Genomic DNA, 25,989 nt, shown 5'->3' on the forward strand with positions numbered 1-25,989 from the left:
CTAAAAAAGAGGCCTGGTTCTTAAGGCCCCTTTCACACTGGGGCGGTTTGCAGGCGCTATTGTGCTTTAAGCCTGAGCTGCCACACATATGCGTACAGCAGGCACCACCTATTTGTGCTGTGTACACCAGAATAGAGACTTGGCTATCACAGACAGCTCCTGGTCATGATCTGAAGCAGGTGGAGTGGGCTTTTGATCACATCATTGCGAGAATCACAGTGATAACCTGACTGGGAAGCCCATGTAATGCCACTCGCATTATACATATGAATGTTTAAAAGGCCTTCTCATGATGGCTGCAAAGGGTTAAAGTAAAACTTTGGGGTAATACTAACTAAGCCTAAACCTGCTCCCACCACCCTTCTAACACCTATAAACTACCTTGTGAAAGGAAGATGCATATACTAATCTATTCTCAGCCCGGTCACTAGCTACAGGGGAGAGAGCGATTGGACAATAGCTGAAAATCTGTTTGGTGACGTCACCCATAGCATAGCTCCCAACTGTTCCTAATTTCGAGGGTCCCTCTGTTCCTCTTTCCTCCTCATTTGACCCTCATTTTGGTCTGATCTATATAGCTGTGTATATAAAATGCACTAATTATCAAAAAGTGTTTTATAGTGCTAAAGCTTTCATCCAGTTTCTAAATTGCTACATTTCTAAATTCCAAAGGCCAGTATAAAGTAATGGTAGTGGTAAAAAAATGCACTTGTGGGTTTAACCAATCCTTTTTTTTGTACAATTCTCCTTTAAGGGGGCGTGGCAGGTGGCGTGTTTTATGCCTACATAATACTTTTGCTAATAGGTTTCCCTCATTCCCATCTCAGAATGTTGGGAGGTATGTCCATAGGCTTACTGTGGGCCATCCAATGTTGGCGCACCCTCCTCTCCCCTCAAGCCACTGCTAGCTGAGAAAGAAGAGCCAATAGAGGGACCAGACTAGAGCACTCTGAAAATAGGTTAGTATACGAATCTGCCTTTTACAGGGTATAGGTATAGGTGTTTAGAGGGGGTGGATGCAGTTTTAAGCTTAGTATTACCCTGGAATTCTACTTTAATAGGAAGTTAAAAAGAAAATGACATTTTGGATTGCATACAAAAGAAGTTCTGTTCTCTTCTCTCACAAGACACCCCTTACCTGTCAGGAATGGCAGAGGCTCAGACCCCTTTCACACTGAAGGTGCTTTTCAGGCGTTTTAGCGCAAAAAATAGCGCGTGAAAAGCGCCTCTCAATGCTCCGCAGTGTGAAAGCCAATGCTTTCACACTGGGGCGGTGCGCTTGCAGGACCAAAAAAAAAGTCCTGCAAGCAGCGTCTTTGGGGCAGTGCGGGAGCGGTGTATACACCACTCCTAAACCGCCCCTGCCATTGAAATTAATGGCCAGCGCTGCCAAAGTGCCTGCAAAGCGCTTTGCAGGCACTTTTAACCCTTTCCTCGGCCGCTAGCAGAGTTAAACGGTAAAGCGCCGCTAAAACTAGCAGCGCTTTACTGTTGAGACGGCCACGCCAGTAGTATAAAAGGGGTCTTACTGCAGGTTCTTTCTACACCCAATGCAATAGTGGAGAACTTCTTTATACTGTTCAGATGAAGCTGAATACTTTAAGAACCTCGAATGTGACTACAGGGGACACTTTGTTTTTAGAGATCTTTTTTAGAAGCGGTGAGACCCTGTCACCAACATATGCAGGTAAAAGCACCAAAATCAAGTATTGTAAATGTTTATTTGCAGCGTTTATACTTTTTATTAATAACTTGCATTCATTTGCCTCTGAGCACGCTAACATTTTTGACAAATGCAGAGAGTTAATCCCTACCACAGCTCTTCCCTCCTTGCAAGGCATTCTTTGGGAGCGTCTAATTATTGCCTGTGCTGGTCCAGCTCCCCCACCCCTCCCCTCACCTCCCTACACCTCCCCACATAACCCTTTACACAGCAGCCAGGAGAGGAGCGAAGGTGAATACTATATATCCCTGGTGCCCAACCTGTGGCCCTTTGGCACTTTTTGTGCAGCCCTCAGGGCCCCTGCAGACACTGATCTGTTTTCCCATTGCCCTGTTTTAGCAGAGATTTCTAGCAGTCTCGTATAATATGTCTCCAGTCTATTATTGTCTCCTGAAGCATGTCCACAGTCTTCAACGGCTCAGTAGAAAGTTCGCAGTCTGACAGTCTAGTGGTGCATATTCAACGTCTCTGACCATCTCTTATGCCATGTCCACAGTCTCTAACCAGCTCTTGTGCCATGTCCACAGTCTCTAACCAGCTCTTGTGCCATGTCCACAGTCTCTAACCAGCTCTTGTGCCATGTCCACAGTCTCTAACCGGCTTCTTGTGCCATGTCCACAGTCTCTAACCGGCTTCTTGTGCCATGTCCACAGTCTCTAACCGGCTTCTTGTGCCATGTCCACAGTCTCTAACCGGCTTCTTGTGCCATGTCCACAGTCTCTAACCGGCTTCTTGTGCCATGTCCACAGTCTCTAACCGGCTTCTTGTGCCATGTCCACAGTCTCTAACCGGCTCTTGTGCCATGTCCACAGTCTCTAACCGGCTCTTGTGCCATGTCCACAGTGTCTGACCGGCTCTTGTGCCATGTCCACAGTGTCTGACCGGCTCTTGTGCCATGTCCACAGTGTCTGACCGGCTCTTGTGCCATGTCCACAGTGTCTGACCAAATCTTGTGCCATGTCCACAGTGTCTGACCAAATCTTGTATCATGCCCATAGTCTCTGACTATATCTTGTTGTGTCTGTTGTCTCTGAACAAATATTCATTGAATTGTATGTGCTGTCCTTTGGCATTGTCAAGGGCTGCGTTTGAGGCCCCTCCACATCAAGAAGGTTAAAAACCACTGCTATAGGTCACTAGAATAACCGCGCTAAATCAGCTGGGGCTGCTAAATGATCAAGAAACTCCTGCGCTGTCAGAAATACCTATGCTAAGGGGCACTGCTGCAACACCTAAATGGCTGATCCAAACAGACAAAAGTGGTATGAATAAAGTGAGTGATGTTTGCGCTGTGATAAAATGGGGAAGGGGGGAAGAGGAAGGGGAAGGGGCTAGCTCAAATGTATAGAGAGGTGAGTGAAAAAATTTTAAAAATATAATAAGCATGAGGGCTAGTATCATACTAGCACATGAAAAATATTGTATATACTGAAACAAAAGAAAAGAAAGTTTTCAGTGCAAAAGGGCTAGTATCATACTATCACATATGTGGTAACTCAGCAAATACTTATTGGTGACTCCAAGTAAATAAATAAATGGTGAACAATCCCACCACCTAGTAGTACAAAGTGCTCAAACAATGAGTCATCAGTTCCAAAAAGGCAAAATGAAAAAATTATACAAAATATAACAGTATAATGAAATGTAATAAAGTGCGGTCTCATGGGCACTAAATCCAAGACTGAGGAAACAAAATTGCCTAAAACGTATAAAAAGCTATAAAATGAGTGACAAATATAGTGTGGGTACAATATATATATATATATATATATATATATATATATATATATATATATATATATATATATATATATATATATATATATATATATATATATATATATATATATATATATATATATATATAGAACCAAATAAAAATATATAAATCAAAAAAAGTCCATGTGCATGAGGGCTAGTATCATACTAGCACATATGTGGTAACTCAGCAAATTCTTATTAGTGACTCCAAGTAAATAAATGGTGAACAGTCCCACCACCTTGTAGTACAAAGTGCTCAAACAATGAGTCATCAGTTCCAAAAAGGCAAGTCCACAAGCCACAGGAAAGGGAAAAAAAGTCTTCAGTGGGGACACCTCTGTGCTCGCAAGCAGCTCACCTTACTGCTGCAAGACAACAGCTTGTAATCCAAAAACAAATCCCCAGCAGGCAAGGGTCCCATCCAGTAGTTCAGGCGATTCGGGTGGTGGGTGTGCAGGATGGTTTTGTAAAATGAGTGTGGGCGTCAATCCAACGAACTCTGAGTTCGTATACCTCAAAAGGGTGTCTTCAAACCGTCCCCATTTCCTCAATGCTTGTCACAATGGGATGAATATATGTGGAGTGTTGGAAGAGAGTGCACATAGCGTGACCCCGTATATAAATCAGTTTATTAGGTTAAAAACAACATGGTACACTTACATTTAGCAGAAGGCTATAGTAAAAAACATCCACGAGCACCGAGCTCGTATCCTATCGTCAGTCTGTGACAGTTCCCGTGCTCCAATCCTGACGCGTATCATCACGTGACTTCATCAGAGGATGACAGTGTCTAACATGTCGGCAACCAGCAGCAGTCTCAGGGTTTTTGGAAGTCTACACAAGGAAAAATTTGACAGGTAAATAATATGAATAAATGTACATATAATCTTTTGGGTTAATTGTTGCTGCAATGAACAGTCTGGTGACCGGGTCTCCTTAGGATATCATAGAATTACTGCAGTAAAAATCTGACAGGCATTCTAATGCTTCCCTATTCCATACAAAATAATAAAAAATAAAAAAACTTAAAAGATTTTGACTGGACGCCCCATCTATGACACCAGAGTGTTTCTTCCATCATAAAAAAGCTTAGCATGCAAATTAAAGTGATACTAAAGTCTTGTTTTTCTTTTTTTTTTCTTTAAAATTAACAAACAGGTTATGCTTACCTGCTCTGTGCAGTGGTTTAGCACAAAGAAGCCTGGATCCTCCTCTTCTTGGATCCCTTGCCGGCGCTCTTGGCCCCTCCCTCCTGTTGAGTGCCCCCCACAAGGGTGCCACCCACAGGAGCCAGCCAGCCACAGAGGATGCAGGAGCCAGCCAGGCACCCACAGCAGGGAGCCAGCCACCCACAGGATCCAGCTACAGAGGATGCGGGAGCTAGCCAGGCACCCAGTCACAGCAGGGTGCCAGCCACCCACCCACAGCAGGGAGTCTGCCAGCCACCCACAAGAGCCAGCCACAGAGGATGCAGGAGCAGCCACAGCTACAGTACCCATAGGTAAGGTAAGAGGAGCGCTACACAGCTCCAATTTTATTTCTACTTTGTGAGAGGTTGGGGCAGGGGTGAGAATCATGGCACATGGTGGGGGTCCCCTGAGGACCAGAGTCAATGAAGGTGTTTACTGTACACTCTGTTAGAAAGAGGCCCCCTCCAAGTCCCATTAGACTCCTTTTGTAGTCTCTCATGGGGCCTGGAGGGGGCTCTTTCTAACAGAGACTCTCTAATGGACACTGAAAGGGGCACTAAAATAATTTTTATAACAAAAGACAGAAACAGCAAAAAAATGTATCAAAAGTAAAAATAAAGATATAATAATGATTTGATAATAATATAAACAATAACTAGCATGTCAAAAAGTGTGCTTCCCCCCCCTAAAGGCAATCAAACAGAAGGCATGTGATCATAAATTTAAAAACGGGATATCCCCCTAATGGGGCTTTAAAACAGCCAGTGGTATAAGATAAACAAAATACAAAAGGAATAGTAATGAATATTTTATTAATACAATAAATACTGACACCAAAAAGTTGGGACGTAAGCTGGAATCCAAAAGTAAACAAAATAAGAAAACAATACCATTAACAGAGGGCAGTGTGTGATAAGGTTACACCATAGGCAACAGTAATACAATTACACAAAGATGTTGGTTGTGTAAGATCCTGATGCGTTTCGACCCCAATGGGTCTTCTTCAGAGGATAAATATAGAAAAACTGTAAAGATGTAAACGTGTCAAATAATTTAAAGCCAAGAAAAAAATATATTAACAATTCCATATAGTGCGTCTTTACCAGTCACAGTGTACTCAATGGTTACAGGTGGCCATAGTATGAAGGAGTTTCCCTCTTATTGTATCCCCGACCTCCTAGCGGGTGGGCCAGTCACAAGGGGAGCAAGTGCCACACACACATGCCTTGCAGGGAATCACACACTAGATGTCACCAAAAAATTGAGGTAAAAGAGGGGGTGTGCACTGCACCTGTGGTAAAATCACAATGTGCGTTAAGTAACGGGTTCCAAAATAGAGTTTATAAAGGCAAAAAAGACAAAAAGGAAAATGTATCTGTGTATAGCTGTTTGAATTCTAGTTGGGTTGAAACTAAATGTTGGCGGACGTGACGGGAGAGCGGGTCCATACAAGAAGGCGTAAAAGAAAGACATGAAATAGCGAAAGGTGAGGGAAAAAAGGGAGAGGAAGGGAGGTGAGGGGAAGGAAAGAAGGGGAGGAGAAGGAGATAGGACATGAAATCACCTTTCGCCATTTCATGTCTTTCTTTTACGCCTTCTTGTATGGACCCGCTCTCCCGTCACGTCCGCCAACATTTAGTTTCAGCCCAACTAGAATTCAAACAGCTATACACAGATACATTTTCCTTTTTGTCTTTTTTGCCTTTATAAACTCTTATCTGTGTATAGCTGTTTGAATTCTAGTTGGGTTGAAACTAAATGTTGGCGGACGTGACGGGAGAGCGGGTCCATACAAGAAGGCGTAAAAGAAAGACATGAAATGGCGAAAGGTGATTTCATGTCCTATCTCCTTCTCCTCCCCTTCTTTCCTTCCCCTCACCTCCCTTCCTCTCCCTTTTTTCCCTCACCTTTCGCTATTTCATGTCTTTCTTTTGCGCCTTCTTGTATGGACCCGCTCTCCCGTCACGTCCGCCAACATTTAGTTTCAACCCAACTAGACTTCAAACAGCTATACACAGATACATTTTTCCTTTTTGTCCATAAATGATTAATTGAGACAACAAACAATCCAGTATTAGATCCGGACAACCCAAACTATAATTTTTTTAGGTCATTATATAACACATATCTGAGACGTTTTTCACCCTGATACAGGGCAGCAATAGAGATAACCAAATGAAAACAAACATAGTATCACCATACCAGAGTCAATCTAGAAATTGTCATATAGTGTATCGTATAGTATATCTCGGCAGGGACCAGCAGGTTAAAGTTGAATATGGTTTTTATCGATTTCCAAAAGGAAAAAACGAGAGCAAAAGGGGGTACAGAATGAAGTAAAAAAGGGAGGGGGGATAGTGGTATACATATACCGCACAACATACCAAACATTGTAAACAGTTGTATAAGTGCTTGAACCAGTTCTTAATAACACAATGCAACATCTATATTACTTTGGTTACAGGTAATAATATATAACTCATGAGCTAACAGTCGAAGGGGGGTATAGGAGAAGGAAAAGAAGGGGGTAGGACAGGGGAGAGAGGGGGAGGAGAACTTAGCAGTATATATAAGGTGAATTCCTGATATCAGGTATCTCAAACCTTGGGAAGGTGACGTAGCTCTCAGAATTGGGGACCCGAGTGCATTGGATGGTCCTAGTGGAGGGTAATCAATATTATATACTATGTATCTGTATGAAATCGGGCTTGCTCCCTAAGCAGAAATCCTGTTAAGGAAGGGGTCAGAGGATGAGGGGGAAGCCAGATGTACTATAATTTCATTTGCTTGTCCCAAGTATCCCCATCTTTGCCTGCAGCTCCTCCATAAGCATGGTGTCATTTGCAATGTCTATTAATCTACCGATGGGATCCTGTTTTCCAATGCTGCGTTATGCCATGGCGAGCTGCAGATAGAAAGAATCTGAGAAGGCACTTTTTATGGGAGTTGATTGGACCTGGTAGGATGGATAGGAGGGCCACCTTAGGGGAGGGAACGAGAGAGCTATTATATATATATTATTGTATATGTCAGAGAAAATTGAGTACTGTCCGTGATACTTTTTTTTTTTATTTGCACTAACATACAATTTTTAAGGACAAGCTTTCGGGGTATGTCCCCTTCTTGAAAGTCCAAGCAGTACTGCTTGGACTTTCAAGAAGGGGACATACCCCAAAACCTTGTCCTGAAAAATTGTATGTTAGTGCAAATAAAAAAAGTATCACGGACAGTACTCAATTTTCTCTGTCACAATTGCACTAATACGGCTACAATCAAATCAAGTATTGTATATGTCAAAAACCTGGTTCCAGAAAGGGCGAACTCAGTCGCATTCCCACCACACATAGAGGTAGGAGCCATTTCCTCTGTGACAGCGCCAGAAAACGCCTGAGGTATTGGGATACATTTTGTGTACCGTGACTGGATCCCTGTACCACCGAGATAGAAGTTTGTGGTTCTTCTCTTGTGTAAACCCGGAGATAGATGATTTGTGTGTGAGTGAATGAGGTGTGTCATTGTTATTTCTTTGTAAATTAGAGAGAGGGGGTGTTTGGGGGTCTGAGAGAGACTACACATATCCTCAAAAGGTGTGAGTGGTCTGCGGATCTGTCCAGAGAGATGTAGAGTTTTGCTACGTTGTGACAGAGACAGCATGGATAACCAGTCAGTCGAGGTGGGGGATTGTGGGTCTTGTTGCGGACGAAATTGGCCTGTGGTGGGGTGGACGAATTGTCGTGCGGTGGGCCACTGTGTTCTCACATAGTAGCCACAGTGTCCCTGTGCGTTGTAGGCTAGGAGCGCCGGGTTATCAAATAGGGGGGATAGTGGAGTAGGGTCTGTGGACAGAGCGTAGGTGGTTTGTTTACCATACCATAGGGAGAGTGCCGCCAGTGTCAAGGGGGAGATCTAGGTCATTGTAAAGAGGCCCTTAACTAAGCACTGTAAGAGGCCCCTTCACCTCAGGCCTCCACTTTACTGTACACTGTCAGGGGCCCCTCCTCTTTAGTCCTATAGGTGAAGGGCCCTTTCACTTAGGCCTGCAGACCGAGGTCCCCTTTACCGTCAGGGGCTAATACACATTAAGTGTACAAGGTAATGGCCCCCTTCTCATATTGCCACTGTGAGCGGCCCATTAACCTCAGGCCTTCAGGGAAAGGCCCCCTTTACTGTCAGGGTTCCCTCTTTCTCAGGCATAGAAGGTAAGCCCTCCTCAGCTGACCGGGCACCTGAGCGCAAGAGATTGCTTTGTGTTGTAAGAAAAAAAATGCCATGTGTCACTGACAGTAAAGAGAGGTAAATCCCCAATCTGATCATTTATATTTATATATTCACCATGAAAGAGACCCTGTCATTATCTGTATTCTCTATTAATAATGATAGATATAAGACTAGCTCATAACAAATGATAATAATAGAAGCTATTGATAGATAATAATGGAAGGGAATAATAATAGATTATAATGAGTTATTTATACTATTATTAGTATCCATCTACTATTATCATTATTATTATTATTATTATTATTATTAGCTTGTTCCAATCGTCAACATGCTACTGTATATTAAAGCCCCAATTTTTAATCCCCCCTCTAACATGCACTGACAGTCTATTGTCCTTTATACCCTGTGAAGTCCTCCATTCAGGTTCCTTATTGCTGCCAGTTTTGGTACATGGGGGCACTAATTCAGTGCTCCAATGTCACCCCCAACATCTCCGGTCCCTTACCACCCCCCTGTAATGATGTCAGTCCTCTTCTCACTGCTAAGTAGTGTGATGGCAGCTCCAAAATCCTTCAATTGCAGAGTAGCCGCTGTCAGTGTCTCTACACCCTCACCTTCCCTTACTGTGTGGGCAGGTGGGGCTCTACCCTGTGAGTCAGTGTGTGGGCATGTATATATGTGTGACATAGGGGGGGGGATTTACGTGAGACATGGTGGGGGGAGATATATGTGAGACATGGGGAGATTTACTAAAGCTAGAGAGTGCAAAATCTGATGCAGATCTGCGTAGAACCAATCAGCTTCCAGGTTTTATTGTCAAACCTTAATTGAACAAGCTGAAGTTAGAAGCTGATTGGCTACCATGCACAGCTGCACCGGATTCTGAGTGCACTAGTTTTAGTAAATCTCCCCCAAGGTCTTTAGACTGTAAGCTCGCTCAAGGATAAGCTCAGCTTCGGAACCATGTTACTAAGGGCCCTTTCACACGGGCTTTCCGATCAGGTTTGTCTTTCAGTTTTTCAGGCAGACCTGATCAGACACTCCATTCACCCCTATGGGCCAGCGAATGTCAGCGCTGACATGTCTGCTGACATCCACTGCTAGCCGATCTGATCCTGTCTGCCAAATCCAGACATATAGTGACCCTATTTTCCATCTGTCTGGCAGATTGGATTGGATGAAAAATGTATGCCCCCTAGAACACCTGATGGTGCTCCCTGCATGTTGGGCCTCTGTATGTGGCCAGGCTGTGGAAAAGTCCCCTACATGTGGTATCACTATTCTCAGGAGGAGACGGAGAATCTATTTTGGGGGTGTAATTTTTGGTATGTACATGCTATGTGTTAGAAATATTGTATAAATGGACAACTTTGTGTTTAAAAAAAAAAATCTTAATTTTGCAAAGAATTGTGGGAAAAAATTACAACTTCAAAAACTCACCATGCCTCTTAGTAAATACCTTGGAATGTCTACTTTTTAAAAAGGGGTCATTTGGGGGGTATTTGTACTTTCCTGGCTTGTTAGGGTCTCAAGAAATGAGATAGGCCATCAGTACTTCAGGTATGATCAATTTTTAGAGATTGGCACCATAGACTGTAGACTCTATAACTTTAACACAGACCAAATAATATACACCAATTTGTTTTGTTTTTTTACCAAAGATATGTAGCAGTATAAATTTTGGCCAAAATTTATGAATAAAATTTACTAATTTGCAAAATTTTATAACAGAAACAAAGAAAAATGCACTTTTCCCCATTCCATCTTTCAGGACAGCACCTTAGAGAGACCTTGGCTCCTCCCTTCCCAGGAAACACTGCCTTAAACTTTAAGATTTAAGTCCCACCGTACCGCCCCTCAGTTATGGTGTTTCCTCCGGTGGGGAGACACCGCTAGGAGCCAGGGGCTAAGACAGCCAGGGAGGCTGAGCCTTTCCTAGGGAGGGGGGAGGGGGGGGACCAAGGTCTCTCTCTCTCCCTTTCTCTCCTTCATTTTTTGTGCAGCCCATGAGGCTAGGGAGCCCGGGTACCTTAAGGAGCTGCACATCGCGCTCCCCCAGCTTCTCCTGGCGAGGCAGCAAGCTGGAGGGGTCCGTTTTTCTGAGTCCAGGGGCGGCACAGGGCGGAGGTGCTAAGGACCACCCTGCATGAAGCAGCAGCGTGTGAGCTCAGAGCGCTGGGTTGGAGGGCGGGTGACGCCATTTCCGGCGGGAGGTCAGCGCTTTCGCCTGACCCGCAACTTCCAGTTCCGGCTGCGAGGTAGAAAAGCGGACCGTGCGCTGGCTGGTGCTGCCTCATCTCTGCTGTGGGGACAGCACACAGAGGCAGGGAGACCACACCGATCCTCAGCAGGATGTCGGAAGCGGAGGCTTCACGAACTGCACCTGGAGAAGCCTGCACCAGCCACTCTAAGGTAAGAGGAACCCTGGGGTGGCGTTCCCTTACCGTCTTTCCTGTAAGCTCCACAGGTGTCTTTTTCTCCCCTGGTGGTGGGGGGAAGGGGGGTAGCTGGGACCCTGGTGGTGGTTTGGTCCTGGGAAACGCACCCCTGGTGGCCCTCTGGGTTAGGTGCTGGTGGAAGGGCTTGCTGACTGCTCTTTTTTGTATTCTGTTTTAGAGCAAGTCTATGGAAATAGTCAAGTTGCCCCATACTTCTAAGAAAAGATGTCCTTCATGCAGAGCCACGATGGGGGAGTCTTGGTCTAAACCACTCTGCAGGGAGTGTATAGAGGGGTTAGTGAGGGAACAGGCAGCAGAACAATCCATGGAGTTAGCAGCGTCCGTCAAAGAGCTTTCTGGCACTATGCATTCCTTCAAGGCTATTTTTGCTAATTTCCAGCTGCCTCAGCCCCAAGCTAATCCTCCACCAGCACAACAGAGTATTGCCCCAAGCTTAATGGATGCTCCCTCTGGAAGTCGAGAGAATCCAGGCGGCTCCAGAGGAGATCGAGGAGCCTGATAGCGTTTCCTCAAACTCCCAAGGGGAGTCGGAGGGGGAGGAAGTGGATGGGGATTCCACAAAAACCTCTCGCTACAAACTCTCCCTGGAAGAGGTGGAGGAGCTCTTGGGAGCTATCCATACCACTTTTTGCCCTCCTGAACAGCCCAAGAAGTCAAAGTGACAGAACCACAGTGGGAGGGAGATTGGGGGGCTTCCTCCCACAGTGGGAGATATTCACCTCCAGCCAGTTCGTATTGGGGGTTAAAAGAAGAGGGTACCGGTTGGAGTTTGCAAAACCTCCACCTCTCAAACTCCTTGTCACCGAGCTGCCAAAATGCGCAGAAAGATCATCAGCTGTTCTTTCCTCCTTACAGGAGTTGGAGGAACAGCAGGTAGTGGTACGAGTTCCAAAGGGAGACAGGCAGAGGCTTCTATTCCCACATCTTTGTGGTCCGCAAACCGTCGGGAAAATTCAGGCTCATCCTGAATCTGAAGCCTCTGAATGTCTCGATCACTTACAGAAGGTTCCGAATGGACTCAATATACTCGGTGAAAGCCCTGCTTCCCCCGAACTGTTTCATGGCATCGGTAGACTTGAAAGATGCATACCTGCACATTCCCATTGCGGAAGGATACCAGAAGTTCCTCAGGTTGGCGATAAATACCGGGGCAGTTCACTTTCAGTTCAGGGCCCTCCCCTTCGGGCTATCCTCCTCCCCCCGCATTTTTACCAAAGTAATGGTGGAAGTCCTGGCCTTTTTGCGACTCAGAGGCATCTCAGTAGTCGCATACCTGGACAATCTGCTCCTGTTTGCCTCTTCTCAGGAACAGTTGTCGCAGGACCTGCGGCTAACAAGAGACATCCTGGAAAACCTAGGATGGCTCTTGAACCTGGAGAAATCCAATTTAGTCCCATGTCAAAGAGTAATTTTTCTGGGCTACAGCTTGGACTCAACAGTGCAAAGAGTCTTCCTTCCCCTAGAAAAAATCCAGAAGGTAGACAGGGCAATGTTGTTACTCCAGGGCAGCCATCAGATATTGGTAAGAAGGGCTATGTCTGCCTTGGGGTTACTGACAGCTTCGCTTCCAGCAGTGCAGTGGGCAGGATTGCATTTTCGCCCTTTGCAACTGTTCATCCTGGGGGAATGGGACCACAGTCAGGGGTCCTTGGACTCCCTGATAAAGGTGCCGAGTGTAGACCTCTTTGCTTCGAGAGAAAACAGAAGGACGCCTCTTTTCTTCTCCCTGAACAAATGGGATGGGGCGCTTGGAGTGGACGCTTTGGCTCGGAAATGGTCTTTCCCCAGGTGTTATGCCTCCCCCCCCCGGTACTGATCCCAGCAGTGCTGAGAAAGTTCCGGGTGGAGAGCACGACTCTGATTCTGATTGCGCCTCATTGGCCCAGGAGGCCTTGGTTTTCCATCCTAATGAGCCTAGCGGTGGAACCGCCCTGGATCCTGCCAGTCCAGGAGAACCTTCTTTCTCAGGGGCCGGTCTGTTGTCCTCAGGTGGAGCGCTGGAACCTCGCAGCCTGGCTACTAAGGAGGAACTGCTGAGGGGCAGGGGGTTTTCGGATCGTTTAATTAAAACCCTCCTAAGTTGCAGGAAAAAGGAAACGCAAGTTATCTACCGGAAAGTGTGGAAGCGTTCTGATAGCTGGTGCTCAGAAAGTTCCTTTGATGTACGCAGCTCCGTAGCGTTATTAGAATTTCTTCAAGCAGGGGCGGACAAAGGGTTAGCCCTTAGCACCTTGAAAGGACAGGTATCCGCCTTGAGCGTTTTTCTGGAAAAACAGCTAGCTACGGATCCGTGGATAGTCAGGTTCTTTAAAGCTTTAAGCAGGCGGAGACCTGTTAGAGTCTCCCCCTTCCCGATATGGGATCTTTCTTTAGTGTTACAGGCCCTCACGGTGGAACCCTTTGAGCCGTTTGAGTCCTGCACGTTAAAATGGATCATCCTCAAAACGGTGTTTTTGGTGGCGATCACTACGGCAAGGAGAGTGAGTGAACTAGAGGCCCTCTCTATTAGGACACCTTTTTTTCAGGTGTTTCCGGACCGTGTGGTTTTTAGAACCGATCTGGCCTTTTTGCCAAAGGTGGCCTCGGGGTTCCATAGAGGCCAAGAGATTATTTTGCCTACCTTCTGTTTGAATCCTGTGAGGGAACAGGAACATATTTTTCATAAATTGGACGTTAGAAGGTGCGTCCTTCAGTACTTAGATATTACAAAACCGTTTAGGAAGTCTGATTCCTTTTTTGTATTATTTTCCGGGGCTAAGAAAGGTGGCAAAGCCTCTAGGTGTACAATAGCCAGATGGTTAAGGTCAGCCATTACTCAGGCTTACGTAGTCAGGGGGTTAGACCCCCCGGAGGGTATTAAGGCCCATTCCACCAATGGCAACTTCCCAGGCAGAGTGGGCTGGTGCGTCTCCAGAGCAGATCTGTAGGGCTGCAACGTGGTCCAGGTTTGACACATTCGTGAAGCACTACAGATTGGATCTTCTGTCTGCAAAGGACCAAGCTTTTGGTCGTAAGGTGCTGCAGGCAGTAGTCCCACCCTAAGGTAAGGTGCTCGCTTATCCTCTCTAAGGTGCTGTCCTGAAAGACGGAATGAGGAAAAACTGAGTTACTTACCGGTAACATCCTTTTCCAGGAGTCTTTCAGGACAGCGCAGATACCCACCCAATTTGTTGGACTTTACTTAAGAGTTCATCGCAGGAGAACGTCAGGTAAGATAGAGATTATTATGACATGTTCTTGTGTCTCCCCAGCTGACCGGAGGTACTCTTGAAGAACTGAGGGGCTGGCGGGACGGAGGGACTTAAATCTTAAAGTTTAAGGCGGTGTTTCCTGGGAAGGGAGGAGCCAAGGTCTCTCTAAGGTGCTGTCCTGAAAGACTCCTGGAAAAGGATGTTACCGGTAAGTAATTCCGTTTTTTTACAGAATTTTCTGGCTTTTTTAATTTATAGTGCAAAAAAATTTAAAAAACCAACGGTGATTAAATACCACCAAAAAGCTCTATTTGTGTGAAAAAAGGACAAAAATGTCATATGGGTACAGTGTTGCATGACTGAGTAATTGTCATTCAAAATGTGAGAGCACCAAAAGCTGAAAATTGGTCTGGTTAGGAAGGGGGTTTAAGTGCCCAGTGGTTAATGGGGTTTTTTTTTTTTAATTATTCTTTTTTTATATTTTATTTTCCATGTTATATGTATACATGTTTTTAAGGTCATATGTGAATGGGATATAATAAGTAATGTATTTGATTGAGAAATCATGATTCTATTTCTATTTTTGGAGTAACATGTTCGGGTATTCGTGAATCGTATGTGTTAATGTGTCAACTTTCAAATGTTCATTGTATACTTTTTCATATGTGACAATAAACATTGTTTAACCACTTCCGGACTACCGAACGCAGATATATACGTCCTCACTTTGAGGACGGATATCGTTGTTCGGCTGGCGGTCCGCTACAAGATGAAAGTGGTCTCTGCGGCGGAATCGCCACAAGATCACTTTTATCGGTGGCGGGAAAGGGGTCCCCACCCCCCGGAGGCGATCCGGTCCTCTCTGTGGCTGTGCATGGAGACAAGTGAGGGGAAAATGGCCCCCACCCGTCTCCATGACATTGCAGGGCGGAAGTGACGTCAAAACGTCACTGCCGCCCATAGCTCTTAAAGGGACATTTCTTTTAAACAAATAATTAATATATATAATTAATATAATTTTTTAAATAATTGTTTTAAATGACCAATTTTTTTAATTGCATTTTAATGTAAATATGAGGTCTTTTTGACCCCAGATCTCATATTTAAGAGGTCATGTCTTGCTTTTTTACATTCCTTGTAATAGGAATAAAAGTGACACCATTTTTTTTTTTAAAAAAACAGTGTAAATATAAAAGGTAAAATAAATAATAATAATTAAAAAAAAAATTAAACGCGCCCTGTCCCGCCAAGCTCGCGTGCAGAAGCGAACGCATACGTGAGTTGTGCCCGCATATGAAAACGGTGTTCAAACCACACATGTGAGGTATCGCCGTGATTGGTAGAGTGAGAGCAATAATTCTAGCCCTCCTCTGTAATTCAAAACAAGCAACCTGTAGAATTTTTGTTAAACGTCGCCTATGGAGATTTTTAAGGGTAAAAGTTTGTTGCCATTCCACAAGCGGGGGCAATATAAAAAAAAAAAATTGGGCTAATTTTACTGTTGTCTTATTTTTTAATTCAAAAAAGTGTATTTTTTTTTTTTTTAAAAGTGCGCGTGTAAGACCGCTGCGCAAATACGTTGTGACAAAAAGTATTGCAACGACCGCCATTTTATTCTCTAGGGTGTTAGAAAAAAATGTATGTTTGGGGGTTCTAAGTAATTTTCTAGTAAACAACACATCTAAAAAAGAGGCCTGGTCCTTAAAGCGGAGCTCCGCCGAAATTTTTTTTTTTTAAAGTCAGCAGCTACAAATACTGCAGCTGCTGACTTTTAAAACATGGACACTTACCTGTCCAGGGTTCCCGCGATGTCGGCACCTGAGGCCAAACCGTCTCTCGGTGCTCAGGTGCTGCCGCCTCCATCTTCGGTAAGGGAATCAGGAAGTGAAGGCTTGCGGCTTCACTTCCCGGTTCCCTACTGCGCATGCGCGAGTCGCGCAGCGCAATACGAATGGTCCCTGCAGTCTCTGGGACCCGTGTGTTTCCCAGCAGACAGCGGGGGGGGGCAGGAAGTGGCGTAAATAACCGCAGATTCTGCGGCTATCTATGCCGGAAGTGGGTACAGATACCTGTAATATACAGGTATCTGCACCCCCCTCCCCCCTGAAAGGTGCCAACTGTGACACCGGAGGGGGGGAGGAATCCGATGAGTGGAAGTTCCACTTTTGGGTGGAACTTCACTTTAAGTGGTTAAAAATGTACCTGGCTGCTTCTCTTTTAAGCAGAAAAGCCTAAAATGATATACTGTCTTCTAGCACCTACCTAGGAGGGTGCCTTATTTATATATATATATATATATATATATATATATATATCTATCTCTATATATATGCTTAATTACCGCAGACTGTATATGTGCAGCGGTGCGATAGTGATCTTTAACCCTGAGCTGCCACACATATGCGTACAGCAGGCACCACCTGTTTGTGCTGTGTACACCAGAATAGTCATTTGGCTATCACAGACAGCTCCTGGTCCTGATCTGAAGCAGGTGAGGTGGGCTTTTGATCACATCATTGTGGGAATCACAGTGAGATAGCATGACTGGGAAGCCCATGTAATGCCACTCGCATTATGAATGTTTAAAAGGCCTGCTCCTGATGGCTGGAAAGGGTTAAAGTAAAACTTTGGGGTAATACTAACTAAGCCTAAACCTGCTCCCACCACCCTTCTAACACCTATAAACTACCCTCAAGCCACTGCTAGCCTGAGAAAGAAGAGCCAATAGAGGGACCAGACTAGAGCACCCTGAAAATAGGTTAGTATATGAATCTGCCTTTTACAGGGTATAGGTGTTGGAGGGGTTGGATGCAGTTTTAAGCTTAGTATTACCCTGGAATTCTACTTTAATAGGATGTTAAAAAGAAAATGAGATTTTGGATTGCATAAAAAAGAAGTTCTGTTCTCTTCTCTCACAAGACACCCCTTACCTGTCAGGAATGGCAGAGGCTCAGACCCCTTTCACACTGAAGGCGCTTTTCAGGTGTTTTAGCGCTAAAAATAGCGCCTGAAAAGTGCTTTTCAATGCTCCGCAGTGTGAAAGCCTGAGTGCTTTCACACTGGGACAGTGCACTTGCAGGACTGAAAAAAAAGTCCTGCAAGCAGTGTCTTTGTAGCTGTGCGGGAGCGGTGTATATACCACTCCTAAGCCGCCCCTGCCATTGAAATCAATGGCCAGCGCTGCAAAAGTGCCTGCAAAGCGCTTCGCGGGCACTTTTAAGCCTTTCCTCGGCTGCTAGCAGAGTTAAAAAACGGTAAAGCGCCATTAAAACTAGCATCGCTTTACCGCTGAGATGGGCGCGCCAGCAGTATAAAAGGGGTCTTACTGCAGGTTCTTTCTACACCCAATGCAATGGTGGAGATCTTCTTTATACTGTTCAGATGAAGCTGAATACCTTAAGAACCTTGAATGTGACTACAGGGGACACTTTGTTTCTTCAAGATCTTTTTAGAAGCGGTGAGACCCTGTCACCAACATATGCAAGTAAAAGCACCAAAAATCAAGTATTGTAAATGTTTACTTGCAGCATTTATACTTTTCATTAATAACTTTCATTCATTTGCAATGTGCCTCTGAGCACACTAACATTTTTGACAAATGCAGAGAGTCAATCCCTACCACAGCTCTTCCCTCCTTGCAAGGCATTCTTTGGGAGGGTCTAATTATTGCCTGTGCTGGCCCAGCTCCCCCACCCCTCCCCTCATCTCCCCACATAACCCTTTATGTAGCAGCCAGGAGAGGAGCGAAGGGGAATACTATATATCCCTGATGCCAAACCTGTGGTCCTTGGCACTTTTTGTGTAGCCCTCAGGGCCCCTGCAGACACTGATCTCTGTTTTCCCATTGCCCTGTTTTAGCAGAGATCTCTAGCAGTCTCGTGTAATATATCTCCAGTCTATTATTGTCTCCTGAAGCATGTCCACAGTCTTCAATGGCTCAGTAGCAAGTTCAGTCTGACAGTCTAGAGCTGCATATTCAAAGTCTCTGACCATCTCTTGTGCCATGTCCACAGTCTCTAACCGGCTCTTGTGCCATGTCCACAGTCTCTAACCGGCTCTTGTGCCATGTCCACAGTCTCTAACCGGCTCTTGTGCCATGTCCGCAGTCTCTAACCGGCTCTTGTGCCATGTCCGCAGTCTCTAACCGGCTCTTGTGCCATGTCCGCAGTCTCTAACCGGCTCTTGTGCCATGTCCGCAGTCTCTAACCGGCTCTTGTGCCATGTCTGCAGTGTCTGACCAAATCCTATATCATGTCTTAAGTCTTTGATCAACTCTTGTATCATGCCCATATCTTGTTTTGTCTGTTGTCTCTGACACAGAATATTCATTGAATTGTGGAAAAAAATGAAATTAGAGAAAATTGGTAGGTGAATAACCTGCCTCCAGAAAAGGAAGGAGGTACCTATCCTATCGGGGCTAGGTATGTATATGTATATGTATATGTATATCCGTCAGTGATGGATATAAAAGTGTAGTACAACAAAAATCGTGCTTGATCATAAATGCATATGTGACAAATGAAGATTGTGTAGTGGGTCAAGCAAAACTTGTCCTAGACATAACCATAACAGATATGTGTAAAAATATATATATATATTATGTCCCATCCAAATTGTGTGTCAAAAATCAAAAAATAAAATAAAAATAGAAGTCCCAGCAGATGATGATAAAAAGAGTGTGATTCCAAAATGACCGGTTATAATCTTTTCAGGTGACTTCAGTGCTCAGCAAGTTAGGTGACTTGTAATGCTCCCCCCGTTGGGTCCCCACTCACCAAATGTTGTTACCCCTGCAGGGGTAATAGGCATGTGTAATTGTGGATGGACTTCCTCCACAGCTCTCCCGATGTCCCCTCTGTAGGTCTGTCGGGCTCCTCCATCTGTCTCCACACCGTTAGGTGTAGGGCACACTGACCAGCACCTGCCCAGAGATTGCTCCTCAGTAGCTCTGGGCTGGGTCCTCATATGAAGGAAAAAAAGGCTCCCACAGTGTAGTAGTTAAAAGTAAATTTATTAAAACGGGCAGGCTACGCTTTCACGTCATTTCCAGTACGGAAGTAGGGAGCCTGGGACGCAGGTGGAGCGCACGCTGCGCACCGGCTTCTCCTACATACTAGCATTGTAGTTTTTGTGTGCTTTCCCACACCTTTGATGGGAAGCCATTGATTTTTATCTATTTTTAATAAATTTACGTTTAGCTACTACACTATGGGAGGCTTTTTTTCCTTCATATGAGGACCCAGCCCATAGCTACTGAGGAGCGATCTCTGGGCAGGTGCTGGACAGTGTTTTCCTCTATTTCCTTTGGGAACCTAATAGGGGGGCTGCAACCCATCACCATCCTGAGCGCGGAGCATACCACTAATTTGATTCATTGAATTGTATGTGCTGTCCTTTGGCATTGTCAAGGGCTGCATTTGAGGCCCCTCCATATCAAGAAGGTTGATAACCACTGCTATATGTCACTAGAATGACAGCGCTAAATCAGCTGGGGCTGCTGACACCATGTCCAACATGTCGGCAACCAGCAGCAGTCTCAGAGTTTTTGGACGTCTACACAAGGAAAAATTTGACAGGTAAATAATATCAATAAATAATGTTAAATGTACATATAATCTTTTGGGTTAATTGTTGCTGCAATGAACAGTTTGGTGACAGGGTCTCCTTAGGATATCATAGCATTACTGCAGTAAAAATCTGACTGGCATTCTAATGCTTCCCCATTCCATACAAAATAATCAAAAATAAAAAAAACTTAAAAGATTTTGACTGGACGCCCCATCTATGACACCAGAGTGTTTCTTCCGTCATAAAAAAGCTTAGCATGCAAATGTGATACTAAAGTCTTGTTTTTTTTTTTTCTTTAAAAATAACAAACATATTACACTTACCTGCTCCGTGCAGTGGTTTTGCACAAAGCAGCCCGGATCCTCCTCTTCTTGGATCCCTCGCTGGCGCTCTTGGCCCCTCCCTCGTGTGGAGTGCCCCCCACAGGAGTGCCAGCCACAGAGGATGCAGGAGCCAGCCAGGCACGCACAGCAGGGAGCCAGCCAGCCACCCACAGGATCCAGCTACAGAGGATACGGGAGCTAGCCAGGCACCCAGCCACATCAGGGTGCCAGCCACCCACCCACCGCATGGAGTCGGCCAGCCAGCCACAAGAGCCAGCCAGAGAGGATGCAGGAGCAGCCACAGCTACAGTACCCATAGGTAAGGTAAGAGGAGCGCTACACAGCTCCAATTTTATTTCTACTTTTTGAGAGGTTGGGGCAGGGGTGAGAGTCATGGCACAAGGAGGGGGTCCTTTGTGGACCAGAGTCAATGAAGGTGTTTACTGTGCACTCTGTTAGAAAGAGGCCCCCTCCAAACCCCATTGGACTCCTTTGCATAGCTCCCAACTGTCCCTGATTTCGAGGGACTGTCCCTGATTTGGAGCCCCTCTGTCCCTTATTCCTCCTCATTTGTCCCTCATTTTGGTCTGATCTATATAGATGTATATTAAATGCACTTTTTATCTATCAAAAAGTGTTTTCCAGCGCTAAACCTTTCATCTGATTTCTAAATTGCCGCATTTGTAAATTTCAAAAGCCAATATAAAGGAATAGTAGTGGTAAAAAAAAGCACTTGTGGGTTTAATCAATCTTGTTTTTTTTTTACAATTCTCCTTTAAGGGGGTGTGGCAAGGGGTGTGGCTTATGCCTGCATACTTTTGCTGATAGGTGTCCCTCATTCCCATCTCAAAAAGTTGGGAGGTATGTCCTTTGTAGTCTCCCATGGGGCCTGGAGGGGGCTCTTTCTAACAGAGACTCTCTAATGGACACTGAAAGGGGCACTTCTGTTTCAGAGAGACCCCCCCTTCAGGTCCCATTATAGTCCTTTGTAGTCTGTAACGGGTTCTGAAGGGGGGGGTCTCACTCTAACGGAGACTCTCCAATGGTCACTGTTAAAGAGAGACCCCCTTCCAGGTCCCATTAGACTCTATTGTAGTCTCTAATGGGACCTGGAGGGGAAACTTTCTAAAGGACTCTGCCTGCTTCACTTCCTGTATTTTGGTTATTGTTGAATGTGAAAATGTAGGGGCGGGTCATGGGCAAGGCCTGACAAGGGGCCCTTGCTTTATTTGGTCTGGGGGCCCTGAGTGTTGTCAGTCCGCCCCTGGATGGGGGGGAGGGCTCTCTTTCTTTGGATTAAAGAGTTAAGCCTCTCTCCCCTCCAGTAGCATTCAGTATGGGCCCTTACACTTGCTTTATTTGGTCTGGGGGCCCTGAGTGTTGTCAGTCCGCCCCTGGATGGGGGGAGGGCTCTCTTTCTCTGGATTAAAGAGTAAGCCTCTCTCCCCTCCAGTAGCATTCAGTATGGGCCCTTACACTTTAAACATTAAAAATAGAGGCATTAACATATATGGGGGGGGGGGGGGGTCACAGTATACTTTCAGGGCCCCCCCCCCCTTATAAGTGCAGGGTAAATGGTCCTTCTCATAATGACACCTTGAGGGGGCCCCTTAACCGCAGACCTCCAGGGCAAGGCCCCCTTTACTGCCAGTACTATCAGGGGTCCCTTTCTCTCTCTCAGGCATAGAAGGTAAGCGGCCCCCATTTAGCACTCAGTATGGGGCCCTTCAACTTTAAGTCTGCACAAGATTGGGGGAGGGCTCAATGTGTGTGTGTGTGTGTGTGTGTGTATGTGTGTATATATATATATATATATATATATATATATATATATATAATAAAATATACACACACACATTGTCCCGATGCGCGGCTGCAGAGATTGGGAAATGTCTCATTGCTTGTGATTAGCGCTGTGCAGTGCCGACTTCCTGGCGGGTTCTGCACGTGCGGTTTGTGAACACGCCTGAGCTCATCCTTACTGCTGAGGCTGAATGTGGATGAAACCCCCTCCCTCCTTATAACTACGGGGTCTTGTGGAAATTTTAAAAAGCGAATCAGATCTCTATAATTTAAAATAAAAAATCTCTGGTAAGAGGCGTGACTTTATGTGGGGATGGCCTCTGTATGAGTACCTTTTCATGCTGGGTCTGTTGATTCTATACACAGATTAATCACTGGGATATTTAATATTTAATTGAACTGTCATTCGTAGATTTATGTATATGAATCCTCGTGAAGGACTTTTTAAGGATTATTGACTGACATTGCACTTTATATACACAGTTTTTTTTCTTACTATTTTATTACTGTTGGATGTATATTTGTTGCTATCTTTTGCTCACTTAGAGAAGCGCAGCAAGTCACTTTTAAATCTTTTTCTGAGTCTTGTATTCGGACCTACTGGGCTGCGGCTCTCACAACTGTTCATTTTTTATTTTTCTGATCAATGATTTGATTAATTTAAATTTTTTTTTTTTTTTTTGCACATTTGTTTGAAGGTGGGATAAGCGCAGGATTTTTGTTAGATAAGATTTATTCAATTGTACTGCTATGTAAATAACAGAAAACCCAGCGCTGTGCTCTGGTAATTTGTATATAGAAGGTTTAGGTTAGACTTTGTAGAAAGTTTGGATAACACAGGGTGACATGGAATGGTGATAAGGTGACATGATGTGGACATACAGAGTGCTGGGGGAGGATTATATTGTGATGTGTGCCAGCTTGGGAGAGATGTGTTAGGTGTGAGGAAGGCTACACACTCAGCCGACTCCCCACACACGTTCTGCTCTTCCCATCCTCATTAGCTGATCCCTTGTCATGTCCTGTAAACCAGTCCTGATATAAAAGTTTCAGCTCACCTCCCCAGACCTTCCACTGATCATCACCTCCCTCCCTCCTCCCTGTACACAAGCCATGCTCCTCCCACTCTGGGTCTCTTAGCACGGCAATGGAAGAGCGGAGTGAATGAGACTCTGAGGCTCTGTATACACAGCTGGGCGATTCATGTATTATATGAAGTCATGCTGCTGTCCTCACAGCTCTGATCGGAAAATGCGTGGGAGGAGCCGGAAGCCCGAGACACCCTAGCTGTCAAGCAGAATTACACAGGCCACGCTTACTGATCAATTGCAGGACCACAAGCTCAAAGCTGATAGATAGCAGGAATGAGGGGGCGGAGCCTGCTCCAGAGACCGCAATCAGTGCAAGCGCGGCGAGAGGGCGTTACCTTAGTGCGTCACTCCGAGGGGGGATCAGCCTGCGATAGACCACCTAGAGGAGGAGCTCGATTCGGCTGTTCTCCGTCACTCCCACCTTAATGTCTTCCTACAGAATCACAGCTGGACGCTAAGAGGGCGGAGACTATCACTAGAGGATTTAGAGAAAGGGAGAGAGAGAGGGGGCGGGCATTTACTGAAGCCATGTGTCACTAATAGTAAAGAGAGGTAAATCCCCCAATCTGATCATTTATATATTCACCATGAAAGAGACCCTGTCATTATCTGTATTCTCTATTAATAATAATAGATATAAGACTAGCTCATAACAAATGATGATAATAATAGAAGCTATTGATAGATAATGGAAGCAAATAATAATAGATTATAATGATGTATTTATACTATTATTGGCATCCATCTACTATTATTATTATCTTATTCCAATCGTCAACATGCTACTGTATATTAGCTTACTGAGCACTTAAACCCCCCTCCTGACCAGACCAATTTTTAGCTTTCAGCGCTGTCGCACTTTGAATGACAATTTCGCGGTCATGCTACACTGTACTCAAATTAAATTTTTATAACTTTTTTCACACAAATGGAGCTTTCTTTTGGTGGTATTTAATCACAGCTGGGGTTTTTATGTTTTGCTAAACAAACAAAAATAGACAAAAAATTTTGAAAAAAAAATAAACATGTTTAATAGTTTTGTTATAAAATTTTGCAAACGGGTAACTTTTCTCCTTCATTGATATTCGCTGATGAGGCTGCACTGATGGGCATAGATAAGGTGACACTGATAGGCACTGATGGGCACTGATGGGCACAGATAAGATGGCACTGGTGGGTGGCACTGATGTCACTGATGGGCACTGGTAGGTGGCACTGATGGGTGGCACTGTGGGCACTGGTAAGTGATATTGATAGGCAGCACTGGTGATGACACACTGTGGGCACTGATAGGTGGCGCTGGTGGGCACTGGTAGGTGAGGCTAGTGGGCACAGAAGCCTCTCCACGATCGGGACCGATGTCCCTCTCGCAGCCACTGGCGATCAGCTTTTTTTTTTTTTCTCACGCTATCAGTGTGAGGAGAAAAAATAGCCGATTACCGGCTCTGTTTAGGTCACATGATCAGCTGTCATTGGCTGACAGCTGATCACCTGGTAAGGGGTCGGGATCGACCCCTTACTCAGATCTGTGATCAGGCGAGTCTCATAGACTCGCTGATCACAGAGAACGCCACGCAGGCCACTGAAGCACGGAAGGACATCCATGGACGGCCTCCCGGCAAATTAAGTCAGCGCTGTAGCCGTCTTTTGGCTATAGCTCGGACGGCAAGTAGTTAAAGCTCTAATTTTTAAACCCCCTCTAACGTGCACTGACAGTCTATTGTCCTTTATACCCTGTGAAGTCCTCCATTCAGGTTCCTTATTGCTGCCAGTTTTGGTACGGGGGGCACTAATCCAATGCTCCAATGGCACCCCAACACCTCACTCCTACACAGGAGGCCTCACTCCTGAGTAGTGTGATGGCAGCTCCAAAATCCTTCATCTGCACAGTAGCCGCTCTGTCTCTACACCCTCACCTTCCCTGTTTGTGTGGGCAGGTGGGGCTCTACCCTGTGAGTCAGTGTGGGCATGTATATAGGGTGAGACATGGTTTTTAGACTGTAAGCTCTCTCAAGGATAAGCTCAGCTTTGGTACCATGTTACTAAGGGCCCTTTCACACATGCTTTCCGATCAGGTCCATCTGTCAGTTTTTCAGGCGCATCTGATCACACTCCATTCAGCCCTAGGGGGCAGCGGATGTCAGCGGTGCATGTCTGCTGACATCCACTGCTATCTGATCTGATCCTGTCTACCAAATCCAGTCGGATGGAAAATAGGGTCACCAACCATCTGGATTTGGCAGACAGGATCAGATAGCAGTGGATTGGATGAAAACAAACAGGCGGTTAGTTTTTATCCGATCTCCCCATAGAGGAGAGCGGGACTCTGACAGGTCCGTCTCTGCACAGTGAATGGAGACGGACTTGTGATCCGCCTGCCCAGTGGGGATCAACGGAACGATCCATTACTGAGCAAGCGGAATCCGTCAAACAGGCAAGCCCGTGTGAAAGGAGCCTCAGGGCACTTTCACACTCACATCGCCCAGGTGTCGGCGGTAAAGCGCCGCTATTTTTATCAGCTCTTTACTGTCATTTTAGCGGCGCTTTTAACCCTCGCATGCGGCCAAAAAAGGGTTAAAAGCGCCAGCAAAGCGCTGCTGCGGCGGCGCTGCCCATTGATTTCAATGGGCAGGGGCGCTTTAGGAGCGGTGTATACACC

This window comes from Aquarana catesbeiana, linkage group LG05 (assembly GCF_042186555.1).
Source record: "Aquarana catesbeiana isolate 2022-GZ linkage group LG05, ASM4218655v1, whole genome shotgun sequence".
Classification (NCBI taxonomy): domain Eukaryota; kingdom Metazoa; phylum Chordata; class Amphibia; order Anura; family Ranidae; genus Aquarana; species Aquarana catesbeiana.